Raw genomic sequence first — 26,745 nt, 5'->3', positions numbered from 1 at the left:
GTCCAGGGTAAAAACGCTCCAGTCTCTCCCTGCAACTCAAACCTTCGCATCTTTGTAACATTCTTCCTAAAGAAGGGCAACCAAAACCGTGCACACTACTCCAAAAGTGGCCGCACCAATGCCCTGTACAGCTGCAACATGACATCCCAACTACACTCATATCCTACCTACTAGTCCTGGAGTAACAGCACACTGAATGCCTTTTTGGAACCTTAGTGTATGGCATCTACTGGCTCTTCTCTATTGACCCTGCATGTCACATCTTTTAAAAGAAACCTCCAATGAACTTTTCAGATTTGATTTCCCATTCATAAAACCATGCTGACCTTGACCAAAGACTGATTTTCCCAATGCACTGTTGTAATTTTTTTATTAATAGACCATAAGACACAGGAGTGGAAGGAAGGCCATTCGGCCCGTCAAGTCCACTCCGCCATTTAAATCATGGCTGATGGGCATTTCAACACCACTTCCCTGCACTCTCCCCGTAGCCCTCGATTCCTTCCGAGATCAAGAATTTGTCGATCTCTGCCTTGAAGGCATCCAATGTCCCGGCCTCCACTGCACTCTGCGGCAATGAATTCCACAAGCCCACCGCTCTCTGGCTGAAGAAGTGTCGTCTCATTTCAGTTTTAAGTTTACCCCCTCTAATTTTAAGGCTGTGCCCACGGGTCCTAGTCTCCCCGCCTAACGGAAACAACTTCCTAGCGTCCACCCCTTCTAAACCATACATTACCTTGTAAGTTTCTATTAGATCTCCCCTCAACCTTTTAAACTCTAATGAGTACAAAACCAGGATCCTTAGCCATTCATCATACGTTACACCTACCATTCCAGGGATCATCCATGTGAATCTCCGCTGGACACGCTCCAGGGTTAGTATGTCCTTCCTGTGGTGTGGGGTCCAAAATTGGACACGGTATTCTAAATGGGGCCTAACCAGAGCCTTATAAAGCCTCAGAAGCGCATTGCTGCTTTTATATTCCAACCCTCTTGAGATAAACGACAACATTACATTCGCTTTCTTAATTACGGACTCTACCTGCAAATTAACCTTTAGAGAATCCTAGACCAACACTCCCAGATCCCTTTGCACTTCTGACTTGCGAATTTTCTCACCGTTTAGAAAATAGTCCATGCCTGTATTCTTTTTTCCAAAGTGCAAAACCTCACATTTACTCACATTGAATTTCATCAGCCATTTCCTGGACCACTCTCCTAAACTGTCTAAATCTTTCTGCAGCTTCCCCACCTATTCAGTACTACCTGCCTGTCCACCTATCTTCGTATCATCAGCAAACTTCGCCAAAATGCCCCCAGTCCCTTCATCCAGGTGATAAGGTAAACAGCTGTGGCCCCAACACTGAACCCTGCGGGACACCGCTCGTCACCGGTTGCCATTCTGAAAAAGAGCCTTTTATCCCAACTCTCTGCCTTCTGTCAGACAGCCAATCATCCTCAATTCAAGCCAGTAGCTCACCTCGAACACCATGGGCCCTGACCTTGCTCAGCAGCCTCCCGTGAGGCACTGTATCAAAGGCCTTTTGGAAGTCTAGATAGATAACATCTACTGGGTTTCCCTGGTCTAACGTACCTGTTACCTCTTCAAAGAATTCTAACAGCTTTGTCAGGCATGACCTCCCCTTACTAAAACCATGCTGACTTGTTTTAATCTGACCCTGCACTTCCAGGAATTTAGAAATCTCATCCTTGACAATGGATTCTAGAATTTTACCAACTACCGATGTTAGGCTAGTCGGCCTATAATTTTCCATCTTCTGCCTTGATCCTTTCTTAAACGAGGGAGTTACAACAGCAATTTTCCAATCATCTGGGACTTTCCCCGACTCCAGTGACTTTGAAAGATCACGACCAAAGCCTCCACTATTTCCTCAGCCATCTCCCTCAGAACTCTAGGATGTAGCCCATCGGGGCCAGAAGGTTTATCAATTTTTAGACCCTTTAGCTTTTCTAGCACTTTCTCTTTTGTAATGCCTACCGTACTCAACTCTGCCCCCTGGCTCTCCCTAACTGTTGGCATACTACTAATATAGATTCCAGTATTTTTGAGATGACTGTCTTCTGTGAGATAAGGAATTAAGTCTTACTGTATGATAGTATTCGTGACTGTGTCATGAGCATATCATCACAGGAAGTGATGCAATGTGAAACAAACTCGCATGTTCTTGCAGCCTTGTAGCGTCATAAAGCCACAGTAAGGCATTTCTGTAAAAAAGTTATGTTTTTCCTTTTTTCTTGCATCTGCAGACTGTGTAAATATATGCTTTATCAGCGCCAAAGGTTATCATAATATAAAACAGACTTGACTTTAGGTCCTAATATCTCTTCTCTCCTGGCTTGAATTGTAGTAGTTCATAGCTTTGTTAACTTCCAATCCTCAGACTGCTGTAAAATGTAGGAAAATTTGGAAAATTGTAACCAATCTATCCTCTATCTCATCAGCTACATTCGTTTGGAAATCTTAAGATATAGGCCATCAGATCATTTTTTAAGTTTTTAATTAACTTTTTAGTTGCCTAATGATGGTTTCTAAAACATACTCAATCATTAGGCTTACTACTTTTCTTTATATTACAAATCCTATCCTATTCTGAAAGCTTCATTAAATTCTTGCGTATTCCAGATAGAGATTGTTACTGTTGAGCTTTGGTCCACCACACCTCCCATGGAATGCATTTTAGTTGAACATTTAAAAAAAAACATTTTTCTAAAGATTTCCCACTGCTTATTTACCATTTAACCCGACAGAAGTCTTGTGGTTCATTGGTGATAACTGTGCCTCTTGATACAGAAATGTTAAGTTCAGGTTCCACCTTGACTTTTTAAACTCAGAAGCAGCTTTCAAAACATCACTCAGAATGCTTGATAACCAGCCTGCTAACCCTTTTAATTTTTTCCCACTACTCCAAAAAGAAGAAAAGTGTGAAGTTATGAAACAAACAAGCCTTCCATTCCATGTCACCAATCAACCACAGCTGGCTTTCCCAGGCAGCCGATTTGTTTAGATTTACATTTCTCAGTTAGGATTGGAATATATTGCTTCTAAACTCAATACAGAATTTAGTTACATTATGATCACATTTTCCTCAGATGACCTTTTAGTGTGAGATTATTAATTAAACCTGTCTCTTTGCACAATACGAGACCTTGTCAAACTTGAGAGGGTGCAGAAAAGATTTACAAAGGATGTTGCTGGGACTGGAGGGTTTGAGCTATAGGGAGAGGCTGAATCTCTCCCCAGAGCATTGAAGAGGATGCGTGACCTTACACAGGTTTCTAAAATCATGAGGAGCATGCATAGGGTGAATACCTGAGCTCTTTTCCCAAGGGTGGGAAAAACCAAAACTATAGGGTATAGGTTTAAGGTGAGAGGGGAAAGATTTAAAAAGGACCTGAGGGGTAGCTTCTTTACAGAGGATGGTGCATGTATGGAACAAGCTGTCATATAAAAATGGTGTAGGAGAGAATAGTTACAATAGTTAAAAGGCATCTGGATGGATGTATGATTAGGAAGGGTTTACAGTAATATGGGCCAAATCCTGGGAAATGAGGCTAGGTCAGGTTGGAATTTCTGATCCGTGCAAATGAGTTGGACAAAAGGGTGTGATTCCATACTATATAACCATCCAAAATAGATTTATCCTGTTTTGTTGTAGAATGCATTACAGAAAATAACAAACATTCTAGAATACCTTTGTCAAATCTCTAAAGAAGAATAAAGTCTCCCACAATTAGAACACTGATTAAGCCCTGTTTAATAGTTCTTCCAACAGTGCATCATTCTCAAAACTGCACTGAAATAACTACTTGAAGAACCTAAACTTGTTCTGTTTTGCATCATATCTTGTATTCGTATACAATGAAGGGCTTCACACACCAAATCAGAGCTGTTACGTGGACAAATCAAACAGTTAATTTGCATGCAAGGACTCTCAAACTATTAATAATGCAAGAGACAATGTCTGGCCTTTGGGAAAATATAAGTGGGAAACCGTTTTCCACGTTCCCTGTTCAGGTTATGACAAATATTGCTCCACTAATTATTAATGTATTGATTAAATTTGTACTGAAATTACTGTCAAAGTCAGCAAGAGCTTTACTGACCTCATTAAATGAAGTGGAGGTTCCGACTTTGGCAGCCTGTTCAAACACAAATTCTATTATTTACCACCAAATGGCTTTCAGTTCTACACACACTTTGCAAATTCATAGTAAATGATTTCTGCTGCTCAGCAAAAGCTTTGTAAAGAGATGTCCTTTGTTTCATGGCTCACAGAAGTAGTTGTCATGTTTTCAGTTTAAATCGCTTGTAACAGCTTGCTTAATGGGCTTTAAAGACAGGGTAACATTGAAAATAGATATCTATCAGTATACCAAGTTTCAATTCTAGAGTAGGTCTGGATGCAAGACAAAGGATGAATCAATCTTGTCACAATTTGCCGCTGTGATCGCAGGCAGAAGAACATCTCTTCAGAACTGCCTCAAAAGCAAAATACTGCAGATGTTGGAAATCGAAAACACAAGCAGAAAATGCTAAAAATACTAGGCAGGTCACATGGCTTCTATGGAGAGAAAACCAGGAGTTATCATTTCAGGCCAACAATCCTTCGCTTCTTCTGGTGAAAGGTCATTATGTGAAAAAAACTAAGAATTTCTTTCTCCGCAGATCTTGCTGATCATAGTATTTCCAACATTTTCTGCTTTAGAAAATCTCTCTTTAGAATGGGTCCTCTTAAATAAGCTGTGAATGTGGTTGAGAACAGGTCATATGCTGATTATCACAATATTTCTATTATACAGCAAACTCTGAGGGGCAAAGATGTCATCTTGATGCCAGAACAGCAAAAGTCTTCAAACCAATTTCAAAATCTGGAAATAGCCACAATACAAAAGCTCACCAAAAACTTTCAATAAAACAAGAAATAGCTTGCCTTTTGTTCAACTGAGGAAAACTGAAAGCTACTTTTATACTGATCATGCTGGCACTTGTGACACGTTGCAAAATTGATGACTTTCTTGTGCTAAAAGGAAGGTAGCTTAGAAAATTGATTAACCTTTACCAACTTGTGTTAGCCTTATTTGGAACGGTAATTGGTCTATCCTGTTAGGGGCAGTGAGTCTGCTAAAGACATTAGCATACCAACCACGACATCATGCTGCACAGCCATTTTCTCCACAATGCTACCGAGATCTGGTGTCACCACCTTGTGCAAGCACACTCAGCAAAATATCTCAGCCACGTTTCACAACGTAGAGATTACAGAGCCTCACACATGCGTTTTATAAAACCATAATGACTGGACTTCAGAAACAATTAACTAGTTATTAAGCACTGTGGGATATCCTGAGGAAATGACAGAATGCCATAAATATGCATCTACTCTTTCCTGCAGTACTTGCTCTATCTCATCGCTGCTAATCACATATACCATGCAGAATGTAATTAAAAAACAGTTGCCAATTAAGTTGCAATGATATTCACCTAAAATATGCAGGTTTTCCCTGTAATTTACAAAACATTGTCTGGAAGCACATGTAAAAGTATACACGCCCGAAGTTTAGACCTGGACCAACTTGAGAAGGTTATGTTAACAACCTCAGAATTTAAAATGAGTAATATGCTAATTTCTAATTAACCAGCTCAGACATGTTATGGCACACCTCCATAGCAAGTGGGACCTGAACACAAAGTTTCTTGCCCGGAGATACAGGCACTTCAAGTGTGCCACACAAGCTCCTTTAAAATGAGCTATAAAATATAGTTATACTGTTTTTAGCTTCAGGTGATAGAAGCCATCTGTAAACTATTGCATAAGAGATCTTGTTTATTGGAATGTTTCAGGATAATCTATTCTGCATTGAAACTGTGCTATTTAGCTGTCAACCTGGTCTGTTCCTTTGAAGCCATTATTCAAGGTACAACTTGTGAGGAAGCAGCACAAATAAGAAACTTTACATTAATCTAGCCATTTGTAATCTTTCTATGTCAAGGAAAATCTGTCTACAAATGTCTGCAGTCACCGAGGAAAAGGGAATTAGGGTTGTGAAGAAAGGTCCGATGCTTAAACGGACTGGACAAGGGAAAACACAAGTTTCCACAACAAGATCAGTAGACAAGCCAAGAATTACTGCTAGACTCGGCTTTGGCAAATATGTTTCATTAGAGAGAAGAAGGTTGAGAGGTGACTTAATTGAAACCTATAAAATAATCAGAGGGTTAGATAGGGTGGATAGGGAGAGCCTTTTTCCTAGGATGGTGAAAGCGAGCATGAGGGGGCACAGCTTTAAATTGAGGGGTGAAAGATATAGGACAGATGTCAGAGGTAGTTTCTTCACTCAGAGAGCAGTAAGGGAATGGTACGCTTTGCCTGCAACGGTAGTAGATTCGCCAACTTTAGATACATTTAAGTCGTCATTGGACAAGCATATGGACGTACATGGAATAGTGTAGGTTAGAGGGGCTTGAGATCGGTATGACAGGTCAGCACAACATCGAGGGCCGAAGGGCCTGTACTGTGCTGTAATGTTCTATGTTCTATGTTTGGCCAGAATCCATTCACATTGGTTTGCTTGACCTTTTCGCCGCAATCCCAATTCTTCCGTCTTTAAGTACAATACAAGCAAACACTGGGTCACTTGGAAAATGATTCAATTGAAAACTGGCCCCGAATGTGTCAAGTGCTGAAGTCAAAAATGACCCCGACTTGCAAGACGATCACTGGGATCAGTTTTGAATGTGGTAGATCGGATGCAGCAAGTTAGTCCCGATGGAGGGCAGTTTGGGACTGAACTGGAAACCTGGGGCCCAGACAAAAGTTAAACCTCAAGGAGGTCAAAAAAAACAACCAAGAGAAGTATTTCGAACAGATGCGAGATAATTTTTACAGGTATGTTGAAGCATTTTGTTTATCTTTCTTATTTTCAGTGAATGATATATATGATACTTTTTCAAACTCATAGCCAAAGAAACAAAAAGAATTTCCAAGGATAGTTTGAGACATTTGGCTGATTATTCTTCTTCCTTTGATTAGTTGATCTTAGCAAGGCAAAAGGACTCTGGAAGGATATCTGGCACATCAGTCTAACAGTCTGAAACTAATCACTATTTTGCTTTCTTCACCCTATTTTCTTCTGCTTCTGATGTTCACCTTCCTTGAAAAAGATCCCATTCTCTCAGCTTCAACTATTGCCTGTGGCAAAATATTAGTTACTGTTAACAACGACATAAAAAACTCTTCACCCACATTCATTCACTTCATGATTTTAAATCGGCGTCCTCTCGTCGCCAATTCTAATGCCTGAAAGGAACGGTCTCTTGATTCACTTGATCAAATCTGTCATCATTTAAAATATTGCTCTAAAACTTCCTCTTAATGCAAGTCTAAAGCTTCTATTCACTAAAAAGCAAGGAGATGAAAGCAGGAAACTGTAAACCAGTTAGCCTAATGTTCGTCATTGCAAAAAGTCAGAATCCATTATCAAAGTGTATTAGCAGGATATTAACAAATTAATAAATTGACACCGACTCTGCTTTATAGTATGAAAGCAGAATTGTGTTTCACAAATTTAATAGAGTTCTTAGAGAATATACTGAAAGGATGGGGGGCCAGTTAGGAATAGGGTGAGATTTTTTTTTAAAACTCCAAATGATATGATTCTTGGAAATTCTGTACCCAACAGCATTGTGGAAGCTCTGCTAGTGACTAGGTTTGAAGTAGAGATGGATAATGATGGAAAGGGAAACTCGTGTCCATGTGGGGAAAGATATTGAAGCGGTCGATGTCAATGAGGAATTGGTGTCAATGGGGAGATGTCATCTTTGGAAATCAAGCTCTGGAGTGATCGCAAAAGTTAAGGATTTTATAAAAAGTGCAAAATAATCCCAATTTACCTGGCTCTAAGACCCAGCTTGACAGAAAGCATGGATTAGGTTCTTGTGTTTAACAAGAATAACCGCTTACTACAAACAAGTAAACAGATTTGTATACAAATCTACAAATAAATAATTCTAGGCCACTGATGCATGAAAACCACTCGTTAAATCGCTACCACTTAATAAACTCTTCCCAAACACCGAGACAGACAGACACAAAAAACGGGGTGCCATGGGCAGAAGGAAAGGCTGGGAGGGTGGTATAAATGTCCCTGTCTACAGGATTCATGGAGATGATCCTTTAGCTTGCTAGGACCTGCTGTTCCTCTATCTTCTTTCAGTAGGTACTTTCCATCTACTTGTGTGACGTGCAGAGCATATGGTGCACATTTATAAAGGTTCTGGCTTATTGGTTAAGAGCTGCCACTTACAGCAGCTCATGAGGGAAATAAACTAGCCTTTTGCCAGGCTTAAGGTGTCTTTTACAGCAGCAAAAAGGGTAGTTCCTGCCTTGTCAGAGATCTGGTGGCTTTCACGCAAATATTTACACCCGCAAGCTGGGGAGCCAATTACATTTATTAGCAGGCAGAACGCCTTTATCAGTCATCAACAATGCATCGTCAGTCAGTTAATACCATGTGGAGCTGGGGGAACACAGCAAGTCAGGCAGCATCAGAGGAGCAGACAAGTCGACATTTCAAGCTTACGCCTTTTATCAGGATTGATGTCCTGTCACCCTTCAGTGCTGATGAAGGGCACGAAGCCGAAACGTCAACTTTCCTCCTCCTCGTATGCTGTCTGGCCTGTGTTCCTCCAGCTCCACATGGTATTGACTCCAACTCCAGCTTCTGTAGTTCTTGCTTTCTCATTATCAGTTACTTGTTGCCAATCAACTTCCATTCATAAACATTTCCTGTCTCAAAATCATCTGTCGTAACCTCCCATACTGCATGAACAAACAGCAGTGTAAACAACACTTCAAATGAACATTACATAACTTGCTTTTCAAAAGCGCAGTAATCCTTTCCCCAACCCTTGGTTTTTAAACCAGCCTTTTTCCCCGTTCAGTCCACAATTAAAACTACAGAAAAATAAAAAGATCATTTTGAATTGTCGAGTAGGCTCAACAGCAATGGGAACAGCCTATTCAGTCTATATCCCCATGTAACCAGCACAGTGGATAAAATATGGCTGTATTGTATTTGAATTTCCAAAAGGCATTGGATGACATGCAACATAAAAAACGTCACCACACAAGATAAGAGTTTGAGGTGTTGTCGGAAATATTTCAAAAATAGATGAAGGATTGCATGTCTAACAGAAAACAGAGACTGGGGGTAAATGGGTCATTTTCAATTTGCCAAACTAACCATGAAGTGAGAGATAACAAGGTGTAGAGCTGGATGAACACAGCAGGCCAAGCAGCATCAGAGGAGCAGGAACATTGACGTTTCAGGCCTAGGCGCTTCTTCAGAAAAAGCGATGAAGTGTCAATGTCAGACCCTCAACTATTTACAATCGATATTGATAATTTGCATGACAGGGCCAAGTGTATTGTCCCAAATTTTTAATGAAGCATGGAGAAGTCAGAAAGCATTAAGAGAACAGTCTTAAAGTGAGATAGGTGAGTGAAGTGAATAATATGTGGAAAACTGTAAGCTGGTCCACTTTGGCAAAACGACGAGAAGTGCAAAAATGGTACTCAAATGGAGAGACAATGCAGAATATTGCAGTAGAGGAATGGGTGCCTGGTACAGAAAATGGAAAAGACCGATCAAATTAAAAAAAAATTGGTCTGCTCAGACATGCTATGACACAGATGCATAGCTCATGGAACTTGAAGGCAGATCCTCCTGGGTTAGAGACAGGGAAATGACCACTGTGCCAAAAGATGTCCTAATGACTAAAGATTGGCATATAGACCAGGGATTTGGAGGACAAAGACAACGTTGGCTTTACACTCACGAGATGGAGTAAACAAATGTGGAAATTGTGCTACAAACGTACAGGACATTGGTCAGACTAAATAGAATATACAGTGTATAACTTTGATCTTTACTGAAGGAGGCATTTCAAAGAAGATTTATGAACTTGATTTGGGAGACGGAGGGATTATCTTCTGACAGAAAGTTGGTTAAGTTGGCTCCGTATTCAACAGAGTTTAGAAGAATGGGAAATGATTTTCTTGAAACAGACAAGAAAATTATGACCCCAAAAGGGTATATGCCGAAAGAGCGTTTCTTCTTGTGGAAAAGTCTAGAACTGGAAGGCACAGCTCGAGTATAAAGAAGGCTCTCATTTAAGACGTAGGTGACGAGGAATTATGCTCTGAGGGTTGTCTCTCCTTGGAACTCTTTACATCAGGCAACAGTCTGGACCAGATCAATGAATAATTCAAGGTCAAGTTAGGCAGATGTTTTTGTCTATAAATAAGTCAAAGGTTAAAGGTGGGTAAGGTAGGAAAGTGCAATAGAGGGCACAATCAGATCAGCCATGGTCGTAGTGGATGGCAGAGCAAACTTGAAGAGCTAATTGGCCTGCCTCTGCACCAAATTCTTGGATTCTTACCTCTCTGATGCAACAGGGCAAGTCGCCATACTTAATGTTGGTTTTTCCTCCAAATAGAGTAATCCTTGGTGAATCTGCAATACCTGCTCAGAATGTTTTCAATAGTCCTCATGTAAAGGTATGCCCAAACTACAAATAATAGGCTTCAGCTCTGGCACGTACAAAATTACCACTTACGCTCTTGCACTCTTACATTCTTATTGCGAAACCAAAAAAAAACTTATTGGGCCAATTACACTTGACCTTGCTATGGCATTCCAGGAACTGAGGCACAATTGTAATTCGCGATTTCTTGAAACGGCCAAAATGCTGTCACTGGGAAAAAGATCAACTTCAAGCCTAGTCTTTGGGGACAGATCAAGGTTAAAAAAATTTAACTGCAAAGCAATCAATTTTCTGGAGGAAACTGGATGATGTGCTTTCAAATAAAACTTACATCATTTGCATCACTTATCTTAGTAAAGACAAATGATGGTTAAACACTTACAAAAATAACTTATGGTTTTGACAATAAATTTAAGCGTATGTTTGAAATGCAAACACTTCCTTTTTGGAGGTGCTTTTTTTGCTATTTTTAATTTCAACCAATTAAGAGGCAAAATTAATATGAATCACAATCAGTCCCACTAATTTAACTAGCATATTTGCTGTGGCATCGCTCAAGGTAAGTCAGCCATTTCTTCACATCAAGGGAGCATTATAACATGGACAGCCTTGATAAATAGCCCTTTAAATGGATCAAATTTAATTGAACAGCATATCATTTACAAGTTTCCAATATCCTGATGTTGCTTATTCTAAAAAGGCTCTTTACATTTTTGCTAAAGCCTAACAAACTAGACAATAAAGTTTATAAAAGCTTTGTTGAGGAGACAAAGTGAGTATAATATTTATATTAAATATATTTTAAGATTAAACGGTTGTATTATTTCAAACACAAATGCAGAAATTCAAACACTTTTTCTTATCAGTGGAAGAGTACACTTTCATTGCTAAGAAATCTAGCAGTTCAGATGTAGCTTTAAGCTAAAAGACATAAAAGAAGGTGGTTCAAAATTATTCTACCATGAACATTTAGACAAATGATGACTTTTGACATTGAGTAGGTTTTAAAGTCAGCTCAATATAACATTTTCAGCAGATTCTCAGAGGCATTATTTACCAGCTGAAGTGTACATAAATCCTGATAAAAGTTTATTGACATGAAACATTAATTGTTTCTCTCTAATGATGGTTCCTGACACGTGGAATGTTTCAACGCTTATTTCAGAATTTCAGAAAGTGCAGCATTTGCTTTTGTATAGATAAATTCTCATTGGCAAATCCATTTGTAGAGTTATGCAGCAGGCTCTTGTGGAACAATAGTACTGCCCCAATCTCAGAGGCAGAAGGCTTGGGTTCAAGTCATACCTGCCCCAGAAACATGTACCACAATGTGAATTGAAAAGTATTTTACACACAATTACATGGGTTAATTGGGTTTAACATTTAGTAGGTGATTGAACTGAAGTTAGAATATTGCAATGTATTTATAAAATATTGTTTCTTATCAATTCTGTTCTGGTTTCGTAGCATTTAGGTACAACTGGAATTGTATCTTGCAAAGAAATACATTGAAATTTCAATTGGTCATCAAGCCCGAACAGCTAATATTGATATTAATTCTTGACACAAACAGCAGTCTTAATCCCACGTGCTTGTCCTATTTCCATATTTCTTCAACCATCAATCTAAGCCATTTTTAAAAATTGGCAGAGAGATTGTAATCAGTAACTTCTGCACTATTTGTAACTTCCTGCAACATGTTACAACTGATGATTTACCACATAGAGAAGAACCTTGGGGAAAAAAAAACCATCTTGGAGTTAGAACTGTAACCTATCAAAATAGTTTTATTCTGTACTGAAGAGTCAGACTGCCTGCGCAACATCCAGATCTCCTATGTGTTAAAACATCTTTTCATCCACACACTACGAACTCCACTGTTGATGATTACAGCCTTTCTTCAACTACCTCTCAAGGCTGAATCAGACCATCTATCACATTGGAATTTATGACCAGATTGTTTACTTCTATACTATTGTATGGTGTGCCCCAGCAGTGTAAAATCCATTCACATGCAGTCCACTGTCTCAATACAAGCAATGATCTGTCGTCACCAGTCCTTCACCCTTCGTAACTTCCATTTGTCTAAATTCTGCCAGGTACAGCCACAAAAAGTGGGACATTTGAAACAGATCAGTCTTCAATGCCCTTGAAAAATCTCTTTTTCGCAAAATGTATCTTTCCTCAAGTTTCATTATGCTACCATTGTCGGAGGTGGTAAACTTACATTATGAACAGAAGTTCTCATCAAGGCAATGTCTGACACCTGCATGCTGTTTGATACTTGCGGCTTACATCTACGCATTGTTGATAGCATGCAATAAATTAAAGGCTTAGGCAATTTGCTGGGAGGTAGGGTCCCTTTCTCCCCCCTCCAGGAATGCAAATTTCACTCATGTCCTGGTAAAATTAACACATTGGCTATTTTCTCCAACTTTGTGAAACAAATGCAAGTTGTGCTTTAATTTCAAATTCCATTCAAGGTCAGAAAAACACAAGTACAGCATTCTTAAAAATTCAAACACAAACAGCCAAGAGACATGCTAAGCAACCTACTCACTTTCTTTGGCCAGCAAACATTAAGCATGCATAAGGAGCCCATTGGTAATTATCTCTACAATTTTACTCTCAATCTGTGCGTCAGAAGATACAAAGAAATACCAGATACCTTTCTAAAGCAACACACCGATCCAGTAGGATTTTGTATTGCAGAGATCAGCGATGGCAATGCATGTCAGCATCTTGTTATGCTGCAACAATACTTGTTTTTCTGGCTGTTGTTCCTGTCAGCATGTGGTTTGAAGCAACACTACGAATTTGAGTTCAAGGCAAACTGGTCAAGGAGAATTCAAGTCAACAAGTGTCTTCTGTCTTGAACTTTAATGTAACATGATGTATAATATGTTCGCACTAAATAATACTACACACTGTAATCTCACACACACACACACACACACACGGTTCTGATCCTAGATCTCAGATGTGTTTCTTGACCTTCACTGCTGCTGCAACTTTCTAGGCAGTGTCTCCCATCACTGATACTATCTTTTAATTCATAGGTGGGTGCTTCAGAATGAGCCAAAACAACTGCAGATGCTGTAAATCAAAAAGAAAAATAGAAGTAAGTATTGCAGTGATGGAAGGTAAGGGTCAACAGACCTGAAACATTAAATCTGATTTCTCTTCAAAGATGCTGCCAGGCCTGCTCAGCTTTTCGAGCAATCTCTATTTTTGCCTCAATATGAGTTTGAGCTCAAGACAGACTGGTCAAGGAGAAAGCAATGTGAAGAGCTAACTTGCAAACTTGTCAAAGGCTATTTATTACACATTGACATAAAATACTGACTTTCATGGCAATCACAGATACACCAGGTTCTGATCTTGGAGTCAGAGGAGGTAACTCCGCCCACACTGTGCTATTTACACAGTGATATGCAGCACTGTGACATCACTGCAATACTTCTCCAGCCTCTCAAAGACCTCATGACAACAATCCTGATATTTACTTTATATATTGTGCTTAAGTGGGTTGCAAGTCAACAACACAATGGATATCAAATTCCCAGGTTCAAAAATACTAAAGCCAAACTACAATGATCTCCTCCTGAGCTGAAAACCTGAGCTTATTTCTATGGCTTCAGCAGTTTACAGTTTGACCTGAACGCAGAAATGCACTCGCCCCTGAAAATCTGTAAAGTTTGCCTGTCAACAGGAAATGCAAAACAATCTCAAGCTTTTTTGTCTATTGACAGCCTTAAAAGCAGGCTCAGTTTGGTGAACACATTGTACATTCTGTGGTATTATCTCATTGATGTTACAAGGCCACAACATGGGATCCAGTGAGAATCAATTTGAAATGACAGAAATGGGGATGTTCGGTGATGATCATAGGATCTTCAATATCATTTGCAACACCTTAGATACCATGCGCATCAAGACACCAAGCTCGCGACGATAAGTGACAAGTAATATTTATGCCGTACAGGTAGTGGGCAATAACAATCTTTATCTAGCAAAAAAAATAACGAGTACAACGGAATACTGTGCACTTGCCTAGACGGTTGAAACTCCTATGAGATTTAGGGAATTCAACACAATTGCACAACTGTTACACTACAGGGGGTCATTCAGCCTATTGTACTTGCACCAACTGCATTAGTACACCATCACCTGAAACATTCAACTATCTAATGGCAATTGGTGCATGGCACCTGAAACGTGGACCAGCTAAAGAATGTGCTGGAGCACTCATCAAGGCTCTGTCAATATGATCCAATCATGATCTGTCCCACTGACAAGAACAGGAGTAGCAACCACATGTAACCATCATTAGCTCAAGTCCCCAACCAGTGACAGACTTGATTGCCACTATTTCACAGTTGAATGGTCAAAAGTCATGGGCCTCTCTCATACTCTGAGGGCAGAAGTCCAGGTCAGAACTTACAGACAGAAACTAAGATGCAGGTTTTAAGTCCCAATTGCAAACAAGTAAGCAGCTGGCCATGCTGGGTCCAGGCTCAAAGATTCTCAGAGTTGGTCAGACAGAAATCGGGGGAAGATTATTCATAACAGGTGCTGCTATGCCAAGCAGAGGAAAAAGACTGATTTCGGTTAATCACCCAAGCAGAGTGCTGGTGAGGATGCATTCATGATGTGAAGAAGAGGCTTATTCAAAAGTAAAAATCAAGGAGATGCATTGTTACTGGGGTCCATTCAAAATATGCTCAGTTGATTCAGTGATGAGACTTCATTTATAAGGACAGTAAAATATTTACCCTGCTCAAACAGGGATTAAAAAGTCCCATTGCTGCTAGGAGCAGCTCACAATTTTATATACATAACTCTTTCTACTGAAAGTGGATTAGGATGTATAAACAGTGTGGGATTTTTTTCTTAAGTAGTCAACTAGACATCTTTACCATAGTTTAGTGTATTAGTTGCCTATCAAATGCCGTTTAGCCAACATTTAGCACATCTGTTACAAGCTTTACAGTGTGAAATCTTGTGCAATTTCTTTTAAAAAGTTACTGGGAAATTCACATGGTTTTGAAAAAAAAAAGTGTTCTCTCTCTATGGGAATTGTAACATAAGCACAATTATTGTAACAAACGTTCCCTCTAAGCTGCACGCAGCCACCGAAAAGGTTCAATGCATATTGCTTGGCTTTGGCACACCAATAGTAGCATTGGCTTCCGATTCCAGAAGTCACTGGAATGGACGTCAGAGACCCGCGCAGCCAGTAAGAATATTAAAAGGAAACATTGATTTTAACTCCTTTTAGTTTTAGAAACAGTACTGGTGACAAAACCTACTTTTATACATATGTACAGAAAAAAAATTGACACAAAGAAAAATATTATTAAAGAGAGAGGTTTGAGATAAATTGAAGGTGACAGTTTGTTGAGAAGTTTTGAGTTATTAGAGAAATGTTATCCCCTCTGTCAACTGCATCAATAACCAGAATTAACTCCATGAGTTAACAACGGAAATAAAATTCTTGTACCAGTGATGTCCATGAGTTGCACAAGGTGGTTCAGTGGTTTGAAGTGCTGCCTCACAGTGCCAGTGACCAGTGTTCAACTCCACCCTCAGGCGACTGTCCGTGCACAGCTTGCACATCCTCAGTGTCTGCGCGAGTTTCTTGTGGGTGCTCCAGTTTCCTCTCAGTCCAAAGATGTGCAGTGTAGGTGGATTGGCCATACTAAATTGCCCATAGTGTTCAGGGAGGTGTAGATTAGGTGGGTTAGTCATTGGAAATGTAGGCTTACAGGGAAAGGGTAAAGGGTAGAGGGATGGGTCTGGGTGGAATTGCTCTTCAGAGGGTTGGCATGGGCTTGTCGGGCCAAATGGTCTGTTTCCACACTGTAGGGATTTGATGATTCTATGATTCTTCACTGACACTATGTATTCGTTACAAACAAGGTAGTGAATTGCAACATAACAAAAGAAAACAAATTGCACAGCTGGACATAACATAGATACCTATTTATGGATTAAATACAAACTTTAGATGCTAGATGATCAATGAACTAGTCAAGCCTTCAAGGCTAATGGAAACTGTATCTCTATACAACAGAGCTATCTCACACCAAAATTTCAAGGGTTATGAAAACACGAACTACGCAAACCATATTCATATGGTTATGTGGTTTGAACTACTTGTCACCTTGTAATTCATACAATTATGCATTTGACTGTGTAAGATCCATCTTAAATTTCTGCACTCAAAGTTCGAAAACTAATGTCTTTATTTCAAGGTAAAATATAGGACATAGTTTAAAAGGTATTGATATCAAAATACCAGAAGAATAATAGGTAATACTGAATGATTAGGAGCCTGTCATCAGATAGCATAACAAACCATGAGAACAAGTTTCGAGTAGTTTATAAATGTTATTTGAACCACAAGATTACGTTACAGCCTTGAATCATTTCCTTTTGCCTGTTGTTGTTTACTATACATTTTAGTTTCCAACATTAAGGGATGTAAGCCTTACTGATTTTGTCCGTAGCCTCAAGGTAGGAAATGGCAGAGTGATTTCACATGGCGCCTCAGCTACTATTTTTTTTGTGATAATGCATTTTTAAGAGCGAGCTGTGGTCATCATGGTGAAATAGCAAAAATGGTTGCTTTATAGGCTTCTAAAAGGAAGTTGCCCTTTAGACAAGGTTTTACCCCATCAACCCTATTTAATTTTAATGGTTGATTAACAATTAATTGGAGTTAGAAGCACTTGAGAAGCTAAAGGCACTTGTACAGTCGTTATCAGCAATTTGTACAAAATTGGTTCAATTGACAGATAAATTAGCTGCCCAGTATATTTTGAACTATGATAATATTTTCCTGAAATGACTATCAAGTTCAACTAACAGTTTCTTGCATTAGATTCATTCCAATCAGAATTACGAATACATTGTTTTCAAAACAAAATACTGACAGGATCATGGAATTAGTGTGACACGATACACAATACTGCTTCATTCACACCAGCAACATCATATTTCCGTTACTAAGTTGTAATTCATTCAAGTTCAAATGATATTTACACATAAAGGTTGGTTCACACATGACATCACAACAAGAAAACAGGATGCTACGTATTCAGTCTAATGCCTCAAAACATATTTAGGTTACCCTTAATACCTACAAGCTACTAATGATCAAATTTGCATTTCTACCACACCTAACCATTTTGCAGAAACTTAACCTACAATTTACCTTGAAATGCAATCACTGTTCCTCTGCACCCAACGCAGTAGTGGACTCACATACAAGATTGTTCACTGGGTAAATAAACAGATGATCAACATTATACAGGATTAATTCAGGGCGGAATGTTGATCATGAAAAGCACAGAGCTCCTCAAGTCTTCTGATAGAGTTCTGTAGTTTCTATCAATTCCTCAAACCATTTGAAATAAATTTCATGTCTCATCACAAATAAATATTCTAATGACTAAAGTTTAGGTCAAAGAAATTAAATGAATCAGAATTCTCTTTAGCCATTCTGGTACAGGACTTGGATGCAGAATTCATGACACAACATAAGATTGCAGTAATATCACAGTGTAACTGCAAAATTAAATTTAATTTTCATCCAACATGGAAAGGCAGATTATCAGATTCATGAAGGAGACAGTCCCCAAAAAGTTGATTTTTTTTCTAACAACTACATCACACAAGTGTGGAATCTTGACTATTTGTCAGAAGAGGTTAATTAACTAGAGACTAACTGTGGAAATTAACTGTAACTTCTTCACGAAATGCATTCTGAATCAGTCCACAACAACCACTAGAACTTAATGTTTACAAGGATTGTAAAAGTGCCGAGAACCATCAAGGCATGCAACAATGTACAAGAACAGATAAATCTTAGGTTTAGACACTTCATCACAAAGAGATAGACAAAACACAAATTAATGATTAATCTTTGATAACAAAGAAAGACCTTGAAGAAATGTTGCATGTGCTCCATGTGAAGAAACTAACTTGTTAAGATTCCGTTTCATAACATGAAATCTTTCAGTTCTAGGATCCAATTCCTTTGAATTCAATTCATAATTGAATGACTGGCATGGATAAAAATAAACCTGGCCCCTTCCGAGAGTGAAATCATTAATATCATGACAAAAAACATAACCAGTTAACTCAAGGCAAACAATGTATGCCCACTTTGTCTTTGGAAATGGATTACAAGACTGGTTGGCTTGGGCGATGCCAAAAAGAAAAAACCAAGCAGTAACCTGGTCATCAGAGTTGCCACTGCTGAATCTGCCCACATCCTTTTTTGTTAAAGAAATAATTAGTATGTTCTTATAGCTTCACTTTCGATATATTGTGTCTATGTACTTAACTGGCTCAACATGGCACGCATAGGGTGCGGGTCACAATTTACAATGACTATTCAATCCTTAAACATAACTAAGAAGAGCCGTCCTAACCTATTGCCAAAGGATATATTTTAATTATTCCCGCAAAATGTGTGGACGTCACTGGATCAGCCAGTAATTAATGCCTATCTTGACTTTGCTTTGAGGGGGTGACAGTGATTTAGCTTCTAGAACCAATTCACACAGACTAGATGTTCCTATTGCATTGCTAGGAAGCACTGAGTTAACAAATAAACTACTTCCCAGAATTCATTTAACTTGCCAATCCACCTTAAAATGGAGTTAATCCCCTGAAATTAATTTCATTACATATATTCAGGTATTTGATCAAAGCAACTTTGAACAAGATCTACAGTAAACAGAAGTATTACAAGCATAAAACAGTTGTACTTCAATATAAATTGGAAGAGGTTATAAAAATAAATGGATTGTTTTTTGTTGGTAAAACTAAAGATAAAGCAGGAACAGATTCATTTTTTCATCCTGACAGCGTTTACACTATGCTGCGTATCAATGAAGTGAGTCATGCCATAAGCATGATGATGATGATTCAGACATTGCTTGGTATAAAATTTAGAGGATGTACAATTTACTATTTTCACTCTTATCAAATTCCGAAATATAAACTGTCTGACACAGAGATACATAGCATTAACGAATATCATAAAATACATAAAGTAACATTTTAGGCTCAAAGCTTCAAGATATTCCTATCACATTGGACAACTTCCAAAATTTATTCCGCTCCTTCATTTCTTAAATTTTCAAGAGCTTAGTTTTAAGTTACACAGTACACCAATGCTAAGTATAAATTTCCTGGCATAAATTCTTTATGAATCAGCACTACCCACTGAATGCTGAGTTCCGCTGTGACTAATGACACACTAATAAAATGTTTGATATTCAGGAAGTAACCACATCAGTATATTTTACTGCAGCTAAAAACAAAACAAAACTGATTCATCACATTTGATTTTTTTAAAATTTATTTTGATTTCTTTCTTAAAGTCATCGCTTTTTGGGCACGCGATCTTGCTCCCTGCTGACTGGGATAGATCATTGTTGACCAGATGGTATTGGTCCTAACTATATTTTCCACTCCCACAAAACACCCACAATATCCTTCCTTCCTCTGCAGGTGATGAACCATATTGGTGCAGACTTCAACTGGCATACACAGCACTTAAACCACTGAACCATTCTTCCCCTGCCAGACCAGACGGTTCAGCATGTGCAGGCTGTTCAACTTAAAGGATCATCCAGTGTTTATATGTGTTTTGCCCCAGAAACAAAAAATAATGCAACTTTGATTCTCCTTGACGACCTTTACAGAGTCAAAAAGTGTCCAACAGAACTCAAATGAACCTGGTTTTTTTTGGACAATAAGTTTATAGAGATGTAGTAAAGCAGATTCAAGAGAAAATTAATGTCAGTCTTAGGTGGGAGAAGGTTGCAGACTGAAAAACAATGAGGTCTGTTCCCCTGTGCCTCATATAATCTATTATATATCCATCCATAATTATCCATCTGAAGTAAGCACAATTTTGTTCCAAGTAACAAAAAGCTAATATGGTGTCAAGAAAGAAACTCAAAAAGGTGAAAATTTACAAAGATAAATAGCACAAGCAAATACAGGAAGTGTACAAGTTTGTAATAGCTTGCAAAGACTTATTCAAAACTCAGTAAATTATAATGGAAAATAATTTTCCCTGGTTTACTTCCAGTGTTATTTGAAAAAAGGCATTTGCTGAATAAATTGACTAAAATATTGACAATGTAAACAAAATGTAATATTTTCAACAGTTTATGGGTATATAGTGTCTTTAACAAAAAAAAGGGACAGTGAACAAGCGAGAAACAAAGGAAGAGGAAACAAAGATGGGGAGGGAGACAAATAAGGAGGAGATGAAGGAGGAGGGAGGAAGGGGAAATGGCAGATGAAGAAAAGGAACAGAAGGTGGGGGAGAAAGAGGTCTTCCCAAATATGAAGAGTTGTCAAATGGAAGGTCATCAACAGATGCTTTCATTGGCCAGACAAGGAAGAAGGGGATCCACATTTCAGATATTTTTCATCACACATTTGTACCCAAGAGACTCACTTTTAAAAAAATGAAAGTATTGACCAAATTTCTACGCTCGTTCAAGATAATAAAACTAATGGATTACTGTGATTAGACAAAATGACAAATATAAAACATGTCAAATTTAATACAAATGCAAATGAGACCATAATAATCTCCAAGCCAATTATTATACTGAATACCTTAATGTGCACATAAAAGCTCAGCGCTGTTTTCATTTTTATTTCAGCCAAGTTAGTTTGCTCCAAAATGTAATTTTTTGTACTATACATTCAGACTTATCCTGAAAAATATTAGCTTTGACTCTTCACTTTGAGGAGATTAGGAGCATTTACTGGATAATACTTTGCATGTTCACAAGGGAAGCAGTAGATTTTTAACTTTGAGGCATTCATTATTGGCATACAGTGAGGTCTGCATTTATGAGGAGCACAAATCCTGAGATAGTATTAACATGCTAAGATGGGGTATGGTGTTTAAATTCCCAGTCGTAGCCAAAATAATTTGATGAAAGACTTATGTGGTACAGGTTTCTTTTAATAGGTTCACTCAACAAAGGTTAAACTGAAGCTGAAACAGCAATTTTTTTTGTAAAAACATTGAAACCCACAATCATGATTGTGGAGGTAAAGGCAAACAAAGACAAAGACTAAGTGAAAGTCCAACGTTTCTCCCATCATTTTGATGAGAATGGCAATTGGAAAGCTGATGTGAACGTTACAAAGCACTTCAGAATTTCAAAGCAAAGAGGAGCGATATGAGTGTAATAGTAGGTTCCTCACTACTATCCAAATACTTCTGTATGCAGTGAGCACCATACGACAGGATTAAGTTTGAATGTTGAAGACAATAAGGACTGCAAATGCTGGTTGCTTGAGTCAATAAACGTAGAGCTGGAAAAGCACAGTAGGTCAGACAGCATCCGAAAAGCAAAGCAGTCAATCTTTTCGGCCAAACCATTTGTCAGGACTAGGCGGTGGGAGTGGAGTCCAGAAATAAAAAGAGGGAGGGGCAGATGCTAGGCAGAGGGTAGGTGGGATACAGATTGGTGGATGCAAGGAGGGGGTCATTGTGGTTGGTCAGTGGGAACCTCTGAACCAACCTCCGAATACAGTGCATCATCTGCCAACGTTTCCACCACTTACAATCAAATCCCAGCACCAGAAAGATATTTCTCTCCCCGATCCCGTGTGCTTTCCACAGGGACTGTTCACTCCACAACTCCTTTGTCAGCTCCACACTCCCCACCAACCCCTCCACAACACCAAGTACCTCTGCCTGCAACCACAAGAAGAGTTATACCTGCCCCTAGATGCCCCCTCCGTCCGTGGCCCCAAGTAATCCTTCCAAATCTGGCAGAGATTCATTTGCACTTCATCTACTGTATCCGTTGCTCCCTGCATGGTCTTCAGTATATTACGGAGACCAAACACAGACACAGGGAACAGTTTGCAGAGCACCTGCGCTCTGCATTCACCAATCAACCAAACCTTTAACCGCTTTAACCACCACCTGCCATCCATTTTAACTCCCCCAGTGACGTTACTATTCATGGCCTCCTCCACTACAGAATGAGGCCAAACATACACTGGAGGAACAACACCTGACGTTTCACCTTGGGAGGTTACAGCCCAATGGCCTGAATATTGACTTCACTAGCTTCAAAAACGTCTCCATCCCCAACCTTTCCCTCTTCAGACTCACCTATCCTCTCCAATCCTTCCCATTGACCAACCACAATAACCCCCGACGTGCATCCACCTACTTCCATCGTACCAATCCCCCCCAAGCCCCTCCCTCCTCCAACACCCCATTTAATATGAAGCGCCCTTCCAGCTCCCCCAGTCCTGACTAAGGATTTCAGCCCTAAATATTGACTGCCCTGCTCCTCGGATGCTCTCTGACCCGCTGTGCTTTTCCAGCTCCACATTTATTCAGTCAAGTTCTCATATGATGACTCTGACAACTGAACAATCTCCCAACAATTACTGCCCTTAAAAGGGAGATCAATTGTGAAGTATCAGAGGCACATTCAATGATAAATCAATTCTACTTTCAGGACTGAAATTTAAGAAGGGGGGGAAAAAGAAAGATGATCACACAGAAACTTTGGAGAAAGAACAACATACGTTGTACTTTTGTTTCAAGAACATCGTGCTGAACAAAAGGACACATTCTAATTTCATTGATGCACTGCTTGAGAAGGTAGTCTGTTTGGCAAGCTTATTGCTGACAATACTTTTAGCTTAGTTCTCCAATCGGTTTCTCAGGTTTAGTGGATTAGAGAGCGTCAAAAGGAAAGCAGTATCTCCACATCTTTAAACATGTCCTGAGAATCAACAGGAAAAAGTCTTGAAGGCCATTGTCATCACCATAATATTAAAATGATTGCATCGAATTAACAACACAGGTAAGAGTTAATTTATGCTCTTCTGATCCATTCCCCCAGTAGTTCCTTATCTCTCTGACTGCATACAGTTGGAAACAAGGGAATTTACAATGGGGAACAAAGAAATGGCTAACTAAATAAATACATATGTTTGTGTCCTCCCTTATGAACCCAGAACCAATAACATTTCAGAAATGTTGTGGAACTCAAGGTTTCAACAGAAAGGAACTGAAGGAAATCAGAACAGAGGAGTGTTGTTGGGGAAATTGATGGGATCAAAAGCTGGCTAATCCTCAGGGTCTGAAATCCTACACCCTAGAGGACTTAAGCAAGTGGCCTGAGAAACAGTGGATGCACATGTGGTCATCTTCCAAGATTCAATGGACTTGGGAACAATTCTTACAGGCTGGAGGGCAGCTAATGTTACTACATTATTTAAAAAGGACAGAGAGATAAACTGTGAATTACAGATCACAGAACTGTCAGCAATGGGGAAAATGCTAGAGTCCATCATAAATGATTTAATAGCTAAGCACTCGGAAAAACAATGACAAGACTGGACAGACTGAGCTTGGGGTTAGGAGGAGAAACATCATGCTCAACAATTCTACTGGAATTCTTTGAGGATGTAATGAGTAGAGTTGAGGAGGGGGAGCCAGTGGATGTAGTTTACTCGGACTTTCAGTAGGCTTTCAGCAACATTCCACGTAAGAGGTGAGTGTAAAATTAAGGCACATGGGATTGTGGGTAGCATATTGAGATGGCCGAGACGAAACTGGTTAGCAGCCAGGAAATAAAGAGTCAGATTAAACAGGTCTTTATCCAAAGGAAGACAGGGACTAATAGATTACAGGAGGGATCAGTGCTGAGACTGCAGTTATTCACAAATATAAAATAATGATTTAGATGAGGGAACTAAATCTAATGTCTCAAAATCTGCAGATGACGCAAAGCTGGGTTGTGATTTGGACAAGTTGAGTGAGTGGGAAAACACATGGCAGATGACGTACAAATTGGATAAATGTGAGGTGACCCACTTACCACCTTAATACAGGAAGGGAGATTGTCATCTGAATGGCTATAAATTGAGAGAATGGAATGGGCAATAGGACCTGGGTGCCCTGGTCACTAAAGGTAAGCACGCGGGTGTAGCTGACATTTCATGAAGGCAAATGGTAAACTTGGTCTTCATTGACAGGATTTGATTACTGTAGCAGGGATGTCTTGCTGCAATTAGAAAGGGACTGAATAAGACCACACCTGCAGTATTGTGGGTGGTTTTGGTCTCTTTAGTTAGAATTTTACTCATAGAGTTCAGAAGAGTCGAGGGCTCTCGTGTATATATTGAGACTCCTTTCAGAAGTATCTAAACTACTTGCCTCAATCACTTCCTGCAAGTACAACATTCGAACAATAAAGTGTAAAGAAGTTTCTCCTACTACATTTCCTTGCTTTCTATTGGAGCTTTCTCTTTCAAGCTACATGGGTCACCACAAGTCTGGTTCTCTTGCAAATCAATTCTTTTGGTTTTGGATTTGACAGCTGGGTGCCCACCTATCATATAGTAGCTTAGTCGAAGTTTGTCAGTTGTTTGAGGAACAGGTTTGCCTGTAATAAATGCATTACTTTTGAATTGTTTTTTTGAAAAACCTAGTTGAAGTTTCTTTTGCTCCTGTTAAACTGTCAACTTCTTTCCTCTGTATTAATAAGACACTTGCACTTTTAAAATGCATTGTGGAATATTGGGGCTTGATTTTCAGATCAACTTTGCCACCAGAGTTGTAGCATTAGTCACATCATCTTCTCACAAACATAAATCCTCAGTTCTGAAGCCATATTTGCATATGCAATTTTGAAAGCTTGCTCTGACAAGCTTAATAGTGGTTTATGTAATCAACAAGCTAACTCTCTTTAGAGAGAGAGTGAAGTTGTATTTATGTGCTTTCAGAAACATAATTATTAAAAGGTCAGAAGTGGGAGAGGGGACAGCGGTGTGGTTCAACCACATATTTGTTGGAGATCTGCTGAAATAGATTTCCTACATTTGACAGGGTCAAAAAAAAAATGGGATAGGCAGCTCCTAAAAAAAAAGCCTTGTTATACAGATATCAAACAATTGAAAATGTTTAGACATCCTACAGGGAGTTCCGCAGTTACATGGTTAAGATTGCAGAAGTGTTTTGAGGCAATTAGAAGCATCAGCAGAAAATGGCTATGCAATTCACTGGGGAAAGAGTTCTACCAAATGGATTTCTATTAACCATAAAAAGCTAGAGTGGAAAAAAAAAATGTGAAACGTTTCGGTAACATTCCACACCTTGCAATAGCCAGCTGGACACATCTCTGTTCTTAAAATGTATTTTGATTGAAAGGAATTTTTTTTTTTCACTGGAGCATGCCTGCAAAATTTGGCAGGCACGATAGCAGCTTTTATTTTTGATCATTGTGGTATTGTTTGTGCTACGTGCAGCTGGTTGATGATTACATAGCTGGGCACTGGTTTGCAGATTTAGACATTTGTCACTGATTGGATCCAATCCAACACTACAATCTTCTCCACATTCAAAGCGCTTGATCTCAGCGATAGAGAAGCAAGATCTCGGCTTCCTTGGAGAATGATTTTGTTTTCCCCTAAATTAGCCCTGGACTGAGCAGTAATCATCATCATCTTGGGTGTGAGGACCACCCTACAGTTTTTTTTCCCTTTAGGGTTGCGAATTACATGCTCCACGTTAGGGAGAACACGGACTCGTGGTGGCACAAGCAGCCGTGAAGTGGGAAATCCCACAATGTTTGGCAATTGCTGGCGCGTAAAACTTTAATTGCGGCACTTAGAAACTTCCTTTATGCACAACGCCAATCTAAACAATGTCAATCACCCTGCTCATTTATCCTTTTATCTTCTGATGCCTCATGCAATTTCCACGCAAGCTATCAACATACATTATTACCTTGTTCAAACAAAAAAAATAAACTCGACTGCAACGCTCCAACGATGAACAAAGCATGCTATTTTACGCAGCAATCCAAAGACTCCTTGCTGCCAGCTCTGTTTCCTCTGGGTTGCATGTGGTTCAGAACAAAAAAAAAATCATGAAATTTATACCAATTGTTTAAGTATTCTCAAAAGAGACTCATTTTTTCAAAATTTTCCTTCTAGCACTCATTAGGACAATTCCCAAGAAATAGCAAAGTAAAGGGATAACCACACATACAGTGTAAGAGGGAATAATGCTGATTGGTTAAAATCATGTCTTGTAGCATGCACCAGTTAGTGATGTCACCAAGTCAGCATGGCTCCAGATCACAAACAATTTG

At 39.1% G+C, this 26,745-nt stretch overlaps 1 protein-coding gene across 3 annotated transcripts in view; it reads right to left on the bottom strand.

Moving 5' to 3' along the window:
• The window catches only part of plagl2 (pleiomorphic adenoma gene-like 2), a 123,728-nt gene that overhangs the window by 53,105 nt on the left and 43,878 nt on the right, over positions 1–26,745 (bottom strand). The window lies entirely within an intron of this gene.

The sequence above is a fragment of the Stegostoma tigrinum genome, chromosome 19, assembly GCF_030684315.1.
Source record: "Stegostoma tigrinum isolate sSteTig4 chromosome 19, sSteTig4.hap1, whole genome shotgun sequence".
Lineage (NCBI taxonomy): Eukaryota > Metazoa > Chordata > Chondrichthyes > Orectolobiformes > Stegostomatidae > Stegostoma > Stegostoma tigrinum.
This window is presented reverse-complemented; position numbering and strand designations above follow the sequence as displayed.